This window comes from Petaurus breviceps, unplaced genomic scaffold (assembly GCF_028583685.1).
Source record: "Petaurus breviceps papuanus isolate PSGF00001 unplaced genomic scaffold, PetGlider_PUasm1.0 91133, whole genome shotgun sequence".
NCBI classification, from domain to species: Eukaryota; Metazoa; Chordata; class Mammalia; order Diprotodontia; family Petauridae; genus Petaurus; species Petaurus breviceps.
In genome coordinates this window covers 52913913-52933591 of record NW_027187419.1, presented here as the reverse complement: position 1 = coordinate 52933591, position 19679 = coordinate 52913913, and the positions used below count along the sequence as shown (strand labels likewise).

At 38.2% G+C, this 19679-nt stretch overlaps 1 protein-coding gene across 5 annotated transcripts in view; it reads left to right on the top strand.

Annotated features, from left to right (window-relative positions):
• GJA3 (gap junction protein alpha 3) overlaps positions 1–19679 on the top strand; it is a 46643-nt gene that overhangs the window by 3818 nt on the left and 23146 nt on the right. For 4 of the 5 annotated variants that reach the window (XM_069079649.1, XM_069079646.1, XM_069079645.1 and 1 more), the window contains exon 2: positions 4336–4432. The exons of the other annotated variant lie outside the window; for it this stretch is intronic. The gene's annotated coding sequence lies outside the window, so the exon portion shown is untranslated. The remainder of the gene's footprint in view (positions 1–4335; positions 4433–19679) is intronic. 5 annotated transcript variants of the gene reach the window in all.

Here is a 19679-nt window from a genome sequence, read left to right as displayed (position 1 = left end):
TTAGTGCTAACCATTTACAGCGGCTTCATATTTTCTCTCTTGGCACATACTGATCCAAAGCAACAATTAATAGAACTTATACTTAAAATATTCTGCATATAAACCTCAGTGTTTCTGATCAACTATTTTCTAACAATGAAAATATTTCCTATGCAAGGCAGCGATTTTTACTTTCTCACCCCACCATAGCCTGAATAATGTACTTCACCTGTAGCTTTCCCACCAATCCACATCACATCTTTTTATTTTCTTTCATTGAACGAAATTCCTTGAAAACATTTAATGTAGCTTCTGAACTAAAAGGCAAGTGTACCTTTTATTTGGCTAGGACATTTTATAAGAAAGATATTTCAATCACATTTTCAGACCATATGATTTGCTCCCTAGCTATTCAGAAAATATATCTCATCACTGTTTCAGTTTTTACAGAAGTCTACTTAGCTTATTATCTGCTGGGTGACATTTTTGTAGTTCTCTTAATTCATTCATCATTGTTTCATCCCTTCACAAAAGAAAGCTTTGCTAGGCTGTATTTTTGGAGGCAGCTAGGTGGTGCAGTGCATTAATGGGTAGAGCATTGGGCTTGGAATCAGACTCATCTTCCTGAGTTCAAATGTGACCTCAGATACTTAAAGCTGTGTGACCTTGGGCAAGTCACTTAACCCAGTTTGCCTAAGTTTCCTTATCTATAAAATAAGTTGGAAAAGGAAATGGTGAATCGCTTCAATATCTCTGCCAAGAAAACCCCAAATGGGGTCACAAAGAGTCAGACAACTGAAACAACTCAACAACAGACTTATTTTAAGTTAAGGTCAATAACAAAACTGTCTTCTGTTTGATTGTTAAAAATTTGAACATTTGTTTTAAAATTAAGCTGGGAGAATATAGTATATTTTTTATATCTATAAGGAAACTTTTAGATAAGCAAAAAATCCTAATAGCCCACTTAGAGCTTTTAATGCAGTCCCACTAGCTGTAGTTCTAGAAAGTTTTAGCTTTAGGTAATAATTTGCAGAACTACTAGAAAGAATTATTGGGGCAGCTAGGTGGCACAGTGAATAGAGCACCGGCTCTGGAGTCAGGAGGACCTGAGTTCAAATGTGGCCTCAGAAATTTAACACTTAACTAGCCGTGTGACCTTGGGCATGTCACTTAACCCCAATTGCCCTTTCCTCCCCCCTCCAAAAAGCAAAATAAAAAAAAAAGAAATTATTTCACTGATGAGCATGTTAATATTTAATGTTCGTGGTAGAGGAACTTTTGGAATAAAGTTAAATTGGTGAGGCCAGAGAAAGGAGCACTGGCTTTTGTATCAGGATCTGGGTTCACATGTCACCTGATGTGAGGCAAGTCCTTTGATGTCAGTTTTCTCATCTTTAAGATGGGGGAGTTGAACTAGATGGACTTGGAGGTATCTTCCACTTCGAGAGCAATGATTCTAGCAATATTCCTAATTCCTATCAAGACTACTTTCTTGTCAACTGAATACAAATTAGAATATCTATTAATTTTAAAATTTAACTTTAAGATTTTAATTACAGATATGATTTAATGCCAATTTTGGGAGGAAATTCACAATTTGTAGCAGCATTTTAAAGACATGATGTGAGTAGTTCTGACATTGAAGAAAAATATACCTAGAAACACATTTATCAGATTTGGTTCTTCGTCTTATTTATCTTGTCACAGCCTCAAGTGCCATTCTTAAAAAGTGTTACTTATAAACCAATGAAACATTAATTAATCAAGAATTTAAATTTCAACAAAAAGTGAAAATGATTGGTACATCTAATTGGACTACTAGAAATCGGTATTTTTTAACTGACAAGATAAAAAGTCTTAAATATATTTAGGTTGGCCAAATGAAGACTTAGGGGATATGCTAACCATCTATAAATATCTGAAAGGTCAAATTGCCAAAGTGGGAAAGGAATTACTTAGGGTGTAAACCAGAAGTTATGGGAGCAATGGGATATATATTTTCTAAGGAAAGTCTTAGTGTTTTTCAAGGACTTTTTTTTTCTCCTGGCAGAGACCTTAGCAAATCTTGACCTTCATTAATAAAGGATAAATAAAGGGTAGAAAAGAGAAAGAAATATATTTACAATTCTTTTAAATGTATGGGGTCTGAGAGAGAAAATAAGGCAAGTATACTGTGTTTCCTTGCTACAGTATTAGCATACTGGATCATCTCCTGAAGGAAGTGGTACAAACCCATAGTTTGTGTAATTTAAAAGTGGCATCAGGAAAACACTGAAAATATGCTGTTTGAGATAATTGTGCACTGGGAAAGAAGATAACCTATTTTGTGATTTGTGTTTGTTTCTTAAAATATTGTAGCAGTATATTAGAAAACCTGTCTTATTTTAAACAATCCCAAGGATTTTTTTAATACAATAATAATTGAAATAAGCATAATATTACTGGATAGAGGAAAAAACTGCTGTAATAAAAGGAAACACCTTCATCATAAAGTTCCGCTTAGTTCCCAAGTATATCTAAAACTGATTGTGCTTCATTGCTTACTACCTTTCCTCCCAGAGCCATCCTAAGTTGCCACCTTCTCCATGAAGCCTCCCCTGATCTCTCTCAGATGAAAGTATTCTCAACCTTTGTCTTTTTTTCCCTGTTTACTCCATGCCTCAAAATTCCTCTACATCATCACCCTGTTCTCTTCTCCTTGTTACAGTTTCTGAAAACAAAGTGATCCTTCCCCTGCCAAGACCAATGCCACTACTTTATCTTATCCTTTGCCATCTTTTCTAGTGTTTTGTGCCTCCAATAATCTCATTTATCTTTCCTCTTCAATTTCCCCTTATTTACTAGCTCTTTCTGTATTGTCTGTAAACAAACCTGCCCCTATCCTTTAAACAAACAAACAAACAAAAATATCTCTTCTCTACCATCCCCTGAGCTATCATCCAGAAAGGGAATGGTAGAAATTAAGAAAACCTACATTCAAACCACATCTCTGACACTTTGTAGCTCTGTGACCATGAGAAATTTACATAAATTCTCCAAGCCTCGGTTTACTCGTCTGTGAAAGAGGGTTAGTAATAGTTTGTACTATCTACCTTACAGGACTGTTGGGAAACATAAATAAAATAATGTATATAAAGCACTTGGTAATTTTCAAAGCGCTACATAGATTTCATTATTATACTAAAATATTATTCATTCATATTATTAATATTAATGTTATCCTATTAATGTTATTATCCTATATTAATTCTCTTTTTCACCCACCAAAAAAAAAAACCAAAACACCTAGTCTCATTGCCTCCCACTTACTTGCCCTTGCTGATGATAACCTTTGCGATTTGACTTTCCATTCCATGACTCAAAGGAACTACTTTGTGCAAAGTTACAAGCCATCTCTTAACTGCTAAATCCAGTGGCATTTTCTCAGTTCTTACCACCCTTGACCTCTTGACAACTTTTGACGCTGTTAACCACACTCTCCTTCTGGATACTCTCTCTGCCCTTGGGGTGTGTGACACTGCTGTGTCCCACTGTTCCAGCCACCTGTCTCACTGCTCCTTCTGAGTCTTTACTGGATTATCATCTATCCCCAGCCTTCTAAGTATGGGCGGCCCCTAAGCCTGTCCAGAGGCATCTTCTCTCTTTATGATTGCTCTCTTGGTGATCTCATCTGCTCTCGTGTGTTCAACCACCATTTCTTTGTAAGTGACTCCTAAGCCTAGCTCTCTAATCTCTGTAATGAGCTCCAGCCCCACATCATCAGTCAACTTCTGGATATTTCCACATGCCTGTCATTTTACCATCCCAAATGCAACAGGTCAAAAATGGGTCTCATTCCTCCCCTCCCCAAATTGTCTTCCTCCAAACCTCCCTGTTTCTGATGAGGCCACCAGTGTGCTTGCAGTAACCCATGTTAGCAGCCTGAGTGGTACATGCCTCTCTTTTCCCCTATCCCTCCTATCCAGTCAGTTGCAAAGTCTTGATTCTACTTCTACAATATCCTTCTTGTTTACATCCTCTTCTCTCTGGTCACTATCTACTACCCTGGTTCACATTTTCATCACCTCTTACCCTGGACTATTGAAATCACCACGTATAATTGATCTCCCTGCCTCTTGTCTTTCTTCTTTTCAAACTATCCTCCACACAACTGTCAAAATAATATTCCTAAGGCACAGGTCTGACCATGACATTGTCCTCATAAACTGTAGCTTTCTGTTGCCTCTTGGATAAAGTATAAACTCCTCATTTTAGCATTTAAATCTCCCCCTTAACCACCACCCCCATCCTTTGTCTGGTTCCAGCCTAACTTTCCACACTTATTTCTTCCCCTTCTTGCATTTTCTGTTCCAGCTTAATCACCCTGATCGCTGTATGCTCAACTTGGCCATTTTGATAGGAACTACTGGCTTCAAGATTCTCAAGGACTGACAAATGAAGCATACTCAAGGTTGGTTTGCTTGCATGGGCTTTATGAAAATATACAAAGAAATACCGTACTAAGTCAGTCACTTAACAAACACTTACTAAGTACTCTGTTACTGGCACTGTGCTAAGTACTAGGAATATAAATACAAGCATAAAAGAAAGACAGTCCTTGCCCTCAAGGAACTTAACATTCTAATGGGGAAGAGAGTCAATAGAGAAAGTTGAAGGGGGAGGGAGATTGCAAGGGGAACAGTGTACCTGGAGCAAGGGAATGATGGAGAAGTCCATGGGAGTGCAACTCAGTGGGAAATGAAGAGATGGCTGGCCTGGAAAGTTTGTTCCTCTGATCAGAGGGAGAAGCCTCAGGGGCAGAGGATCCCGATGAGATGGCGTTAGAGTGATCTTCCAGGATGAAGAGTGTGCTGGGGCATAAGGGAGACACCCAGAGGAGTATGCCTGGGAGATAAGAAGACAGAGCAGGATGAGCTGTCTCAAGATGGCCACAAGCTATCCCAACTCCCTGGAATGGTTCCTTTGGCTCCAGGGTATCTACCAGTCCAGTGCCTAGGAGTTTGCTCGGCACAGGTCCGCACTCCTATGAGAGAAGAAAAACTGCATTCCTTTAGGGGAAAGGGGTGTCACTTAAATAAGAATTTAACACCAAGGATCTCATGTGAAGGGCACTTGGTTAGCGGTCACCTTGGTCTAGGTGTGCTTATCCTCCACAGTGTTTGCTCTGGCCTGGGTTCAGCAAGTCCTGGAAGGCCATAACTCTCAGCCTGTATAGATGCTTGTAATTTTGGCATCGGATCTCGCATCACTGTACCTTTGCATAGGCTGCCCCCATGACTGGAATGTACTCTCCTTTCACCCCCACCCTTTAGACTCCTGAAAGCTGTCTGTTAAGGCTTAGCTCCGATACCATTTCCTAATCAAATTCTTTCCAGGTCAGGCATTCTTTGATTTTTGTCTTAGTATCTCTAATATCTAGCACAATGCCTTGTATATAACAGACACCTAATAAATAGATTTAATTTAATCATATTCTACTTTGTATAGTATTTAGATGCATTTGACATACATTTCCTATTAAGTAGCATCTTTTCGTGCCCACTAGTACTTATAGAATATTTTTCTCAAGAATTTTGGATTTCTACCATTTATGAGACAAATGTCTGGTGAGGAACATACTTTGCCAGTGAAGCTGTATTCCTTCTCCTTCTCCTCCTTCCCCTGAGTCTCTTGTAAGAGTGAGGTAATGGGGTCAACTAGGTGGTTCAGTGAATAGAGCACCAGCCCTGGAGTTGGGAAGACCTGAGTTCAAATTTGACCTCAGACATTTGACATGTGTGTGACCTCAGGCAAGTCACTTAACCCCAATTGCCTTGCCTTCCCCCCTTCCATTTAAAAAAAAAGAGTGAGGTAATGGTTTTTCTCTAGACTGTATTTAATTTCCAAATGTGAAAGAACTTGGATTTAGTATCTGAATATCTCCCCCAGTGCTTAGTACAGTGTCCTTTAAATTAATTCTCTCTCCCTGGAAATTGGGATGCCTAACATGTCCTTTGAATTAAACTGAATTGTTATATTCCAGATAAGTAGTTAACATCTAGTAAATTATATATTCTGTCTTCAAAGGACAGAAAATAAGTGGTAGAAGATACTAAATCATCTTAAAGGTCAAAGGCACATTTTTACTTTTACATTGTTCTTTGAGATTTAAGCTTTTTTCCATTTCTACTGTACAACCTTGACTCATAAATGATCTTAGATGGGTATTTAAAGCCTGTCTTTCATCTTACTCTTCATTCTACTTCCTCTTCTCTCCCTATCTTCCCAAATATACATGATCAAAAGCTGAATCTTTCTCTATGGCTAGGAATAACCAGTTACATCCCTTTCTCTTTGTCTGTTTAATTCCCATCTTGCTTCCCAGCAAAAAGGACCTGGAAGGAGAGTGCTGCTGACCTTTGCCCAGCATTTCTACCATCGTAGGTACCCGTCCCCCTTACATTTAAGTGGTGGTTGTGAGTAGTCAGGCAAAAGGGTAGAGGGGCAAAAGAATATTGTTTTGTCCTAATCTTGAGGATACTTGAATATAGCATGCTTTTTTTCATTGATATCCCATTCCAAGTACATAGGAACATAAATTTAGAACTTGGTAGGGACCTTAGCGGTTATTAAGTCCAATTCCCTCATTTTTGAATAAGGAAACAGAGGCCCAGAAAAGTTAATTGACTTCCCCAAGAACACACAACTAGTATATGTGTGAGTTAATATCCGAACCTAGGCCTAAGTCTAACACTCTGTCCACTCCTGTAAGGCTTGTGTCCATTTAGAATACACCCTCTCCAGTTTATATACGAAGAACTGAAATATATAAGCAGCTGATCTTTCCAGGATATTTCCATGTAAATGAAACAAGAACAAATAAGAACTAAAATTTTCGAGTCTTACTCCAGATTTGAGTTTACCAGATCTTAGTCTTCTCTTGAGTAGGCAGAGCCAGTGAATGATATAAAACACATTTTTTTTCTCAAATGTGGCCTCAGACACTCCCTCATTTTGTGACCATGGACAAGTTACTTAACCTTTGTCTGCCTCAATTTCCTCACCTGTAAAAATAGGAATAATGATAGTGCCTACCTCCTGGGTTGGTTGTATCAAGTAAGGTAATATTTGTAAAGTATTTAGCACAGCACCTAGCACATAATAAGTAATTAATAAATGCTTGTTCTCTCCTTCCTCTTTTTCTGCTCTCAATCATAGTCCCATAATAATAGGAAGATCTCCCACCGCAAACATTCTAATTAGTACAAGAGAATATCTATTAACCAGCTTGTGTTAAAATTATTACTGGTCAGAAAACAGTGATCCATGGAGGCACTGAATTTTTAATGACAGTATATTAGAAAAGAGGCTATAGTTAATTAGGTTATGCTACAGATTCAGTCGATTCCCTCTAGCATATTCAGTAAATGGAATAAGGTTGTTCCTCATTCTTCTGTCCCTCTGTATAAACCCAGCAGCACAAAGTCAGAAGAAAGTACATAGCCAAAGTTGTACCGAGGAATCTGAGTGGACCTTCTGAAGGTGGGCTTTCCAGCTACCTCTGTCTCCACACTGGTTACTCTTCTCCATAAGTGACATGACATCAGGGAAGGTGACCTTCATCTGCTCCATATAAGTGGCACAGTGCCTTCAGGACAGATCGTTCATCCTTCCCTTATCCTAGGCTGTGGAAAACAAAGTTGACTTCCTCTGATTAAAATTCACAGTGAGACTAGTGCTTGTATTGGGACAGGAAAGACTCATTGAATTTAGGATGCTGTAAATATACTGATCTATCTCATAAGTAAAATGCCAGCCTGTTTCTTTTCAGACAGACCAAGCTCACCCACCATCTTTAAGCCTAAAAAGACTATGCCTGTTGATAACCATCCTACTTTTTATTATCTCTCTAACTTCAATGACATAGCAATTATCCTGCTTCCTCAGCTTTCTTTCAGCATCGCCTGAAGCTCCAGATTAAGTCATTGTAAGCCTATAAAACATAAGAGTAAGATCAAGCTAGCCAGACCTGAAGGTAATAAAGTAGGTCTGATATTATAAGGCACGAAGCCACTGAAGTTTGCATCGATACTTATCTCAGTGGCCAACAGGAGACCAAGGAGTGATGAACCATAGTAATAGATAATGGGACCAGGGAAGGAGGAGTCTTTCTTCATCTGAGACCCAGAAAGTGAACTCTAATGACCTAGCATTCTAGGGGGTTATTCTGCCTCTTTTGTGGAGGTAGGAAGGTTTAACTACCATCCAACTAGGACCTATAGTGTTTGGGGGCCTACATGAGGAAGATTCACTCCTCTCTAAGATGGTAAAGGCTTTTCAGAAAGCAAATGAGACGGTTCTTTGCACAATTTTGCCATCAGTAGGAAGAGAAAGATTCAAACACATGCTCTAAGAGCAAAGGGATGAAGCTCGGAACAGGAAGGAGGAGGTAATGGGATTGTGAGGATGATTAGAAGGGAATGTTAAAAAAAAAAAGAAAGAAACTAGGATGGAGACTTGAGGGGATGGGAGGGAATGAACAAAAGCCAAAAGAAATAGAAAAAGAACAAACTGGGCAGGAGGACCATTTTAGGAATAAAAAGAGATGATGAAGCATCTGTCTCTAAAACCTACTGCTATCTGTCAGTGGAAAATAGTATAATACATTGGGAAGAACACAGGAGCTATAATCAGTGGACCTGAATTTGAATCCCTGTTCTAACAATACCTGAATGACCTTGGACAAGTCACTTAACTTCCCCAGACCTCAGTTACCTTATCTCTAAAATGAAAGAATTGGATTAGTTGATTGCTGAGGTCCCTTATAACTTTAAAATTAATGATTCTGTGTTCCCAGTAAGAACTGTCAACTAGGTTGCCTTTTAATACAGATGATATTTATGTGAGTCTCACTTATATTTCATGTAATAAAGGAGGGATTTTCTATGACCAACACCTCTCTGAACTCCATCATGGAGCCTAGCATTTCAAAAGAACAAAGGACCTGATCTTTCTCAGAAAGGATGTTCAACTGTGTTCATGTCTACTGGGAGGACTTCAGAAAATGAAACCCAGGCATGGCATAAGCTTGTTGTTCAGATGTCTCAGTCATGTCCAACTCTCTATGACATCATTTGAGGCTTTCTTGGCAAAGATACTTTAGTGGCTCAGCATTTCCTTCTCTGGCTCATTTTATAGATGTGGAAACTGAGGCAAACAGGGTTAAGTGACTTGCCCAGGGTCTCATAACTAATAAATGTTTGAGGCTGTATTTGAACTCAGGTCTTCCTCATTCCAGGCTTGGTGCTCTATCCATTGTGCCAGCTAGCTGCTTAATTATCTATATTAACTTCCACATGATGTTCGTTAGGATGTTTCTGAGATTTATAGATAGGACAATTTTTTTTCTTATACAAACTGGAGTGGAAAGAACTTTTAGATATTTTAAAACTGAGAAAAGTGATAATGTTATAGCAATAAGTGAGTTTTGTTTCTCATTAACATTTTTTCTTTGAGAACTTATCCTGGAAAGTTATGGCTATAATAATTTGCTATGAATGTTAGCATTTATAAAGCATTTGCTAAAATTTTGATTAACTACAATGCCTGGAGAGCCATATGCTCCTGTGGCAAATATAGAATATGAAGAAATCTAGAGAAAGGATGGAAGGCTGATGAGAGGACATGAACCAAGAGTCTCTCAGGATGAGAAAGCACAGATGTATAGCACTGGTGGCATGGTAGTTAGAGTACTGGGCCTAGACCTGGAAGTCTTGATTTCAAATCTGGCCTCAGACATTTCTTCCTTGTATGACCACGGGCAAGTAATTTAACCTTAGTTTTCTAATCTGTAAAAAAGGAGTTTAATAATAGCACCTTCATCCCAGAGTTGTTGTGAAGAGCAAATGAAATAATAATTGTAAAGTTCTTAGCATAGTACCAGGCATATAGCAAAAATGTTGGCTGTTTTATTATCATTATTAGAGGGAGTACCCATATTGATGAGAACATAGATCCATTCACTTATAGAAAGAAGTATTACAAAACACAAATCCTATTTATATTAGAAATATTCCTAGAATGTATAACTACATCTCCCTGCCTGAGTTACACATACACACACACACATTTTTTCCATGATAAAGATTTTTTCTGATTCTCAGGGTTATCACTTAGAAAATCAATTTTGATTTTCAGTATTATGGATGTAGATTTAAATGTCATTGGACTGTACTGAATATGCAGTTTAGTTTTTGTTGTTTTTATCTTATTAAAACAGAACCTGCTATCAGCTTGCTTTTTTGCAATTTGTAGAAAAGAGGAAAAGCAAAAACAAAAAATTCAGCCATTTGTAGTTGGAATGTTGGTTGACAGTTTTACTATACATACCTTTCCAACTAACTACTCTTTTTTTTTAATTTTAATCCTTGCTACCAGAGTGTCTATTATTCTCATCTGAGAAATGACAAAACTAAGGAAACTACCAAGAAAATATAAGAAGTTGGAGTAGGACTTATTTAAATAAGTATTTAACAACTATATTCCATTTTTACTTGAAGTTATTTTTAGTATTTGAGTGGTGTGTGGAAAAATACATTTCAGCATAGTTAATCTCTTTCGTGTCTGAAAGATTCAGAGTGTGAGTATAGATATTCCATTTTGTTGATTTCTGTGTTTTCTTCAAAGAAATAAATGAATATTTTAGATTTTTTTCATTGACTTCATGAAAATGTTTGCTTACCAGTTAGACACACTATTTGTACTCTCGAAAATCTAGACATCTTGGATGAATAAGAAACTAACCTCAAACTACTTTTGCTTCACATTCAGTAAATATTTCACTACAGAATCTGATTGAGAGGGGAGAAGTGGAAAATTTATTTAAGTATTTGTAAAGGTAGTATAAGAAGCAGGGACTGAAGTCACCCTTCATGTTGGGAGTCTTTGTATGCTCTATTCATTGTGCCAGCTAGCTGCTTAATTATCTGTATTAACTTCCACATGATGTTCGTTAGGATGTTTCTGAGATTTATAGATAGGACAATTTTTTTTCTTTCATTCAACCAACAATATGGTTGAATATATGCTAACTCTAATTCAGGTCCATTCCCTGGGGTTGCTTTATAATAAGATTCTTTAGTACTTATGTTACTAAATTCCCTTGAAATGTGTCCAAGAAAGACTTGCATTCCACTGTTTTTACAAGTGGTAGTAGTATAGGGAAGTAGGACTAGTAGAAGCAAATAGTAGTATAGGGAAATTTCCATTTTTAGTCATTTGTTTTGATAAATTACTAAATGTGAGCTCTTCCCCGTTTTGAAGAAAGCTGCAAAAATTAAAGACAATATAGATTAGGAGACCAGATGCTAGGCTACATCTCTTTTACAAAGAGCAAACTTGATGATTTTTAGAAAATCAAGGATAGAATTGCATGAAATAATGAAGAGTGAAGTGAGCAGAACCAAGAGAATATTTGTATACAATAATAACAATATTGTTTTAAGAACAACTTTGACTATTATAAATACCCAAATTAACTACACAAGACATATGAAGGAAGATTCTATCTGCTTCCAGAGAAAGAACTGCTAAATGGAAGTATGTACAGAATGATTTTACATGTCTATGTATACATACTACATTTTATATATATATATATATATATATATATATACACACACACACACACACATATGCACATTTGTATCTAATGGTAGCCATTTGTGGAGAAGGAGAGGGGAAAAAATTTACATGGCACCTTTATTATATACTTAAAAGGAATAGCAAGTTGTACATATTAGATTTGTAGTTTCACATGTGAACATCTTTTTTATTATACTGTGTTATGGAAATACTTGCTTTATTCCATAAATAAAATTAAATAAATAAATGAAACTTTAAAAAAAAAACAAAGTATACAGAGGGAAGAAGAAAAGAATACAACTTCACTGGTAAGACATGTTCCCCACCAATGAGTTTTCTCACAAATGATTTTTTTTAATCACCAAAGAAAAAAAAATTAGCAAGGGAAAGAAGGATGTTGTAGTTATGGCTGATCCTAGCCTTCTTTACCTCATCAAGGTAATTTGTGCATCTCTCCATGGATCTGTAGATATATTCAAGTTACTCATGTGTAAGTGAGTGTATAAGGTAATGGGAAAAATATATTGAAGCCAGTTTTATGCTGGGGAATAAATGTTTAAGAAGTGGCTCCCTCCCCCCAAAAATAGACAAACTTTAAAGTATGATGTATATTATAAAGTATAATGTGCATTAACATTTTATTCATCACTTTCTTAAGTCTAGATAATCAACATAACATAACCCAGGCTTTGATTGATATCATTTTGATGATTTCTGAGGGTAAATGCTCACAATGAAAATTCAACATTGAGCAGTCTCAAGTCCATTGGAGCTGACTCCAGTACACCCTTGGTAAAGCCCTAGAAAGACCAATATATGATTCAAGAAGACCACATGAACAAAAAGCTCCCAGCACCTAATATGATTAGAAAACGGTATTAAGTTCAGAATTTTTAAAAAGCTCAAGATAAAGATGAACGTAGGCTCTTCTAGAAAGGAACAAGAGGGAACAAGACATATGTAGAGCCAGCCAATTGGAGACAGTAATGCCTTAATTAAATACAATCTAGGCTGACCAGCTTTGGTGGATAAGGGGCCCTCACAAAATTCAGGTGTGTTGTGGGTGATGGTTCCTGACCTTCAGAGCTTCAAATGACCTAACCAAGGAGACAAGATGTTGTTTGGATATGCTCAAGAGTAATTTTGTTTTTCATGGATTCCTGATTAGATGCAGGTATAATATCTGGGTTTGGGTTGGATACAAACACTATACCTGATCTTGATTCCTTATTTTTCTCCATTCTTTTACAACATAATCTTTACTATTTCAGCCTTTCTCCTCTCTTGTCAAGTACCCAAGCACATCCCTACCCCATGTGGTAGGTATTTAAACTTTAAAAAGGGAAAAACAGTGAAGGACTCAATTTCTAACTATTTAGTCATTTAATTTTAAAAACATTTATTAAGGATTAAATCTTATTTCAAGGGCAACTAGGTAGAATGGTAGAAAAAATGACAGCCCTAAAGTCAGAAAGACTCATTTCCCAAGTTCAAATCCAGCCTCAGATCCTTACTAGCTGTGTGACCCTGGGCAAGTCACTTTACTGCCTCAATTCCTCATCTGTAAAATGAATTGGAGAAGGAAGTGGCAAATCACTCCCGTATCTCTGCCAAGAAAACCCCAAGTGGGTCCATGAAGAATCAGACACAACTGAAATCACTGAACAACAAAAAATTTTTTTTATCAAATAAAAATTATTCATTAAATGCCTACAATGTGCAATGCACTAACATAGTTCCAAAGTCATTTTCTTGGATCTTGAAACCTTTTTCTTTTGTTCTTGCCTCATCCCTAATTTACTGCTACTCCTCAAAATGCCCCCTTCCCTGATAAACCTCCTCTTTCTTATCTTGTAAATGAAGTCTCAGTCTGTTATCTCCCTGTTTTTAAAAAAAATCTCAGCTTCTAACCTAGTTCAGGCCCTCCCTGCCTCCCTCCTGAACTATTGTGATGGCTTCCTAATTGCCTTCAGTATTTTTTCTTTCTAATTCATCTCATACAGAGTTGCCAAATTGGTATTCTTAAACCATAGACCCATCCATGTCACACCTAACAGACTTATGCTTTGCTCCCCTTTTCCGTATTCTCGGATCCAGCCAAACTGGCTTCTTTGCTGCTCCTCATAGGAGACATTCCATCTCTGGGATTTTGCACAATATCCCTTATGCCTATAATGCCATTCTTTCTCTCCTCTATCTCTTAGAATCCCTAGGTTCTTTCAAGGCTCCAAACGAGCAGTGCCTTTTACATGGATCTCCCTCCCAGCTGCTGTTTTCTCCTCCCCTCCCCCACAAAAAATTACCTTGTGTATATTTTGTATACATTTTGTATTTTCTTGCATTTATACATGTTGTTTAAATAGAGTTCCAGCTGCTCAAAGGCAAGGACTATTTCATTGTTGCTGTAGAAAAGATGATCAGAGGCATGATCAGTGTCAAGCACTCTTGCTTCTTACTAAGGCATGTGCTTTACCGGGATGAAATAACTCCTCATTGACCCCCTGTGACTGAGGACTTCCTTTATAAGTAATTGATGATTAGAGGCTCACAATCAGGGACGGTGGACTCTTGTGAATGAACCTCAGCCTTTCAGTGGTCTATAAGAATTGTGGAATGCTTCCATACCCCTTGGGTCGTAGTACATACACATCATGGGAGCTCTGCCTGGATGCTAAGGGTTGATTTTTAATTGACCCAGAGAATTTAGATCCTTTTAGGGAGCTTCGCACATTCTGGGGGATCTTCAATTAGATTGATTTTTTGAGCTAGCAAATTTGCCCTAATGTGGAGTGATTTCCACCTCCATTTTGATTCCCAATGTCTTACAGTGATCTACTGAAAATTTGGGTTCCCTTAGGCATTCTCAAGGATTCACTGAAGAAATTTTCATCTGGACCTCCATTTGGATTGTCCTATGTATTGGGAGGGATCCACTGGGAAAATATGTTCCCAGACCCATTAGAAAAATTTTCATGCAGAACAGATTGATTTCCCACCTAAGGGCAAAAGCTTTCTTTCCAGTCAACCCTAGGTTACTCCACATGCTTTGGGAGCTTATCTAGACTGAGACTTTCCCCAAGTATGAAAATTTGGCTTGGGGGAGGGGTAATCTTTTCTTAATTTCCTTTTGCTATTGTTAATTCTTTGTGTTATTTTAATTTTACTCCTTTCTAATTATTTTGGATTAGGAGAGACTCTTACACACTTTAAGGCAAATGGTGGTAATCTATGAGAACGTGGTTTGAATCTGCATTATTTTGTATTTGGGGTTGAGTAAGCTCCAGCTATGGTAAATATGGGCTTTCACAAAAAAAAAAAAAAAGGCTATTAATCTGGGGAGTAAGAATATGAGAGCTATACTGAGTGAATTTTTCTGTGACCCTTTATATAACACTCAGGAGGTCATTAAGAACTACTGTGTGGAGTTTTGGTTTTGTTTTGTTTTGGTTTTTTTGGTTAATGAAAGGCAGTAGGGGAAGTACTCAAAAGGAGTGTTTGAGTCTCCTCCCCAGGCCTCAAGAGAACTGTCCAGAATTGGGGATATGGGCAAACATGCCGATAGCACTCCAGTTGGATTTGCTGGAACAGCAAATATTTAACTAGGAGGAGAGTGTAGTGTAGGCAATCAGGGAACTCCTGATTTGACAGAATGGAACACCTCTCATGGAGGTAGACGTGCACTCAGATTCTCCACGGAGGGGAATGTTCCTTGCTGGGACAACATAGCGACCACTGATTGGTCTCCAGTGACTGAGGGGATGCATCAAAGATGTTTTGTGAATAAGAATTAGGAAGATGGACTTTTATGGAGAGAACTTCCATCCCTCATCCCCCATCTCTTCCCCCCTCCCCCCCTGTCTATAAGAAGAGAACTATAGAAACAGGTCCATTTGCATTTTTGTATCCTTAGCTCCTGATACTTAATAGTACGCTCTTAGTACATGTTCGTGGATTGATGCTTTGATGTTACCTCCCTACTACAAATTTCTGTTTTGTCCTGCATTCTCTCCCACCTTTGTGTAGCTGTATAAGCTGCTGAAGCAACAACCAGGGCAAGACAACTTAAGCTTTTCCCCAGAACACTGAAATTTAGAGGCCCAAAAAATGTACTACAATAAGAATAATTTATTAAAATTGGATGCTAATGGGGCGGCCAGGTAGCACAGCAAGTAAGAGCACTGGCTCCAGTGTCGGGATGACCTGGGGATTGAATCCCGGGCTCAGACATTTAGCACCCACCCAGAAACACCTGGCCGTGTAACCTTGAGCAAGTTACTTAACCCCTATTGCTTAGGGGCAGCCAGGTGGCTCAGTGAGTAAGAGCACTGGCTCCAGTGTCAGGATGACCTGGGGATCAAATTTGGGCTCAGATACTTAGCAACATACCCAGAAATAACTGGCCATGTAACCTTGAGCAAGTTACTTAATCACAATTGCTTTAAAAAAAAATTGGACGCTAACAGAGTACTGTTATTAACACTGATCTGTGAGACACTTTAGTTACTTCTCCTGCTGACCTGAATTTGTCTTAATTTTATTCTGATACTCTTTACAGATCATGAATTACAATACAGGTTTGAAGGGCCCAATTTGTGCTGCTTGCCCCATGGCCAAGATTGCTAGTTAAAATGCTGCACATTTCTCCATTTAGATTTTACATCAATTGTCTCCTCTTGGTAGAAAATTATCTCTCCTCAAATTTTTCAATACCATTTTTTCTTGATCTATACTTTTTATCACACTTATTGTCTTATACATCATGTCCATTCCAGTAAATTGTAAAGAGGTCATAGGCAAGAACTGTAATTTTATCTTTACATCCTTTGTTCCTAGGACAATCAGCAAGTCAGTAAGTATTTTAAGGATAGGCCACTGGACTTCGAGTCAAGGAGACCAGAGTTTGATTCTCACCTTAGACACTAACTGCGACCCTGGGAAAGTTATCTAAGCTCTGTGTGTTTCAGTGGCCTCATCTGTAAAATGAAAGGCTTGAACTCAGTGGGAAAAGAAATTCATATAGTGTCTTCTAGGTGCCAGGCATTGTGCTAAAATATTTTTTTTACAAATATTATTATATTTGATCTTCACAAAAACCCTAGTGTTTTACCATTGTGGATACGGATACAGAGGATAAGTGACTCACCCAGAGCCACTCAGCTAGTGGTTGAGTCTGGATTTGAACTTAGATCTTCCTGAGTCCAGGTCTAGCACTCTGTCCACTGTGCCATTAGTGACCTCTGAGTTCTATTCTGGCTACGACTGTATGAAGTGATTATTTTATGCCAGATTTTGAACTAAGTGGGCAGCTAAGTGGTACAGTGGCTGGAGTGCCTAGCCTGGAGTCAAGAAGTCTCATCTTTGTGAGTTCAAATTTGGCCTCAGACACTTAATAGCATTGTGACCTTGGGCAAGTCACATAACCCTGCTTGCCTCAGTTTCCTCAGCTGTAAAATAAGCTAGAGAAGGAAATGGCAAACCTTTCCAGTCCTTTGACAAGAAAATCCCAAATGGGGTCATGAAGAGTCAGTACTGAAATGACTGAATAACAAACAAAAACAACAGGAATATAGATAACATTACCCCTTTGCATATCTTAATTTTAATCTAAATTTTGATTCTTTGTTAATTCAATACTTTTTTGCTGCCTTCCCAAAGAATAGTCTTACATTTTTAATTAAATTCATTCCTTCTCCAAAAAATTCTTAATTGACATAGAAAAATTAATCGACAGATTTCAAGTTGGAATCATCACTGGTCATTGGCTAGGTAGTTGGTACAGATTGACACATGGCCTGAAAAATCTCAGGGTATACTAGTATTCTTCCCCTGCAAAGAAAAGTCCAGAATTATTTCTGTATTTTCTTTTCTTGTTTTTTTTTGAGGCAATCAGAGTTAAGTGACTTTCCCAGAGTCACACAGGTAAGTGTCTGAGGCTGGATTTGACTCGGGTCCTCCCAGCTCTTCCCAGTGCTCTAACCACTGCCCCCATGTCTGTATTTTCTTGAGTTAGTGCCCTGGGATTGCTGTCATGGGAGGTTTTCATGGGGTATAATTTGCAAAGACTTTCTAAAGTAATCCTAACCTATTGATTTGGAAGAGTTTGACACAGAATGGAAGCATTTTCTGATAGTCCCATGCTACAACTTCAAACATGGCTGTGCAAGGTAGGCTACAGAAGACTGAGCCTGTTCTGTGATTCTCTTCCTTTCCATTAGTGATGAAGAATAGGTCATACAATGCCCCATCAAGTGAAGCCAGCCAAGATGCACCATTATCTCATCTTAATGATTTTCTCTAGGTAGCCAGATTCTCTTAGTAGCTTCTAATATCCAGGTCAAGTATTTTTGTAAGCTTGGGATTGGGATACAGCTTGAGACATGAACTAAACTGTCATTTCAGTGATATATGGAATTTTGGGATGAGGAAACTCCTTCCAATGCACGTTGGCATCTTCTTCACAAGTAAGTCTTCTTTGCCAAAACATTGAGAGGGTCACACAGTCAGTATATGTCAGAGAATCCAAGGCCAGATCTTCATCTGCTATGCCTCTCCTTGACAAATACATTAATTTATTCTCTGGACTTTGCCTCTATATGTTGTGGTATGTAACAATCTAAAAAATTCATTTTATTTTAGAGAGAATACATTTGACAGGTTATGCAGTGGTTGATCCAGAAGGTTTCTGGATAGAATTTTTTTAAGCATTTGAGAGCAGTTGCTTTGGCAAAATTTCTTTCCATTTTGGTTTGCTAATACTAGGTTTTAAAAAAGTGTCAGATGAAAGTAACTCATTTAGCAGCTAGTCTTCAGTCCACAACTCCAATCTCTTACTTCTGTAACCCCATCCTTCATCTAGAAGTCAATACGATCTTTGTAAAGTACAGATTTGACCAAGTCGATTCCATTCTCAAAAATCTTCAGTGGTTCCCTATTTTATCTTAAGTATGCTTAGCTTGGCATTTAAGTTCTTCTTCAATCTAACTTCAGCCTACATTTCCAACCTTATTTGACATTACTCTCTATAGTAGCTCTAACTTCCACCCAAGCTGGACTACTGAATTTAATGTTCTATCTCCCACTTCCCCATGTTCACTTAGGCTTTCCCCATGTCTTCCATACTCACCTTTGATTCTCAGAATCCTTATCCTCCCTCTAAGCTCAGCTCAGGTCCCACCTCCTCCAAGAAGCTTTTTCTGATCTCTCTTTATCCAGAGTTATTGATTAGAGTCCTCTTCTTCCTCAAATCCTTGTATTTACTTATCAGTACACTTGCTATATCCCCTCAATAGAATGTAAACTTCTTGAGAACAAGGACTTTGGAGGGAAGGCTTTGAATCCCCAGCAAGCTAACGTAAGTGCCTTACACACATTTCAATGAATCTATGATCTCCTGATGTCTGGATTCTTGCTACAGTTAGTGGTCTAAATTAAAATCCAGACGACTTTCTCATCCTTTGTGACTGTTGTTCATGACTATGTAGAACAGTAGTTAGCACATAAACACCAGTGTGGCAAATATGGACCATTTATTTCCTTGTACTACCACAGCTGCCAGGGATAAGATTTTGTGTCTTAAGTTTCTCCCAGCCCCTAAGACCCTCAAGTTGCCTTGCATGTGGCCATCGCAGGCAATAAGATAGACCCGTCAGGTCAGGAGGCCGTTGCTGGTATTTTTCCATCCAAGCTTCCCAAAGAGTATTAAATCCCGGGGCAGCTAGGTGGTGCAGTGAATAGAGCACCAGCCCTGGAGTCAGGAGGACCTGAGTTCAAATCTGGCCTCAGACACTTTACACAAAAAACTAGCAGTGTGACGTTGGGCACTTCATTTAACCTCAATTGCCCTGCCCTCCCCCCTCTCCCCTCAGCACCTTAAATCCCTCAGCACCAAAGAGGTATGGGTCATTCAGAGTGCAAGAGCTATGTCCTAGTGATTTTCTCTTCATCCTGGCCCTTCAAAGCCATATATGACCCCTGAGGATATGAGGGTAGGAAGCCAAACTCATGAGTGACTGTTAAAAGACAGATGACCTGGGCCTCTTGCAGCATCTCTGAGGGATTTAATGAATACCTGAATT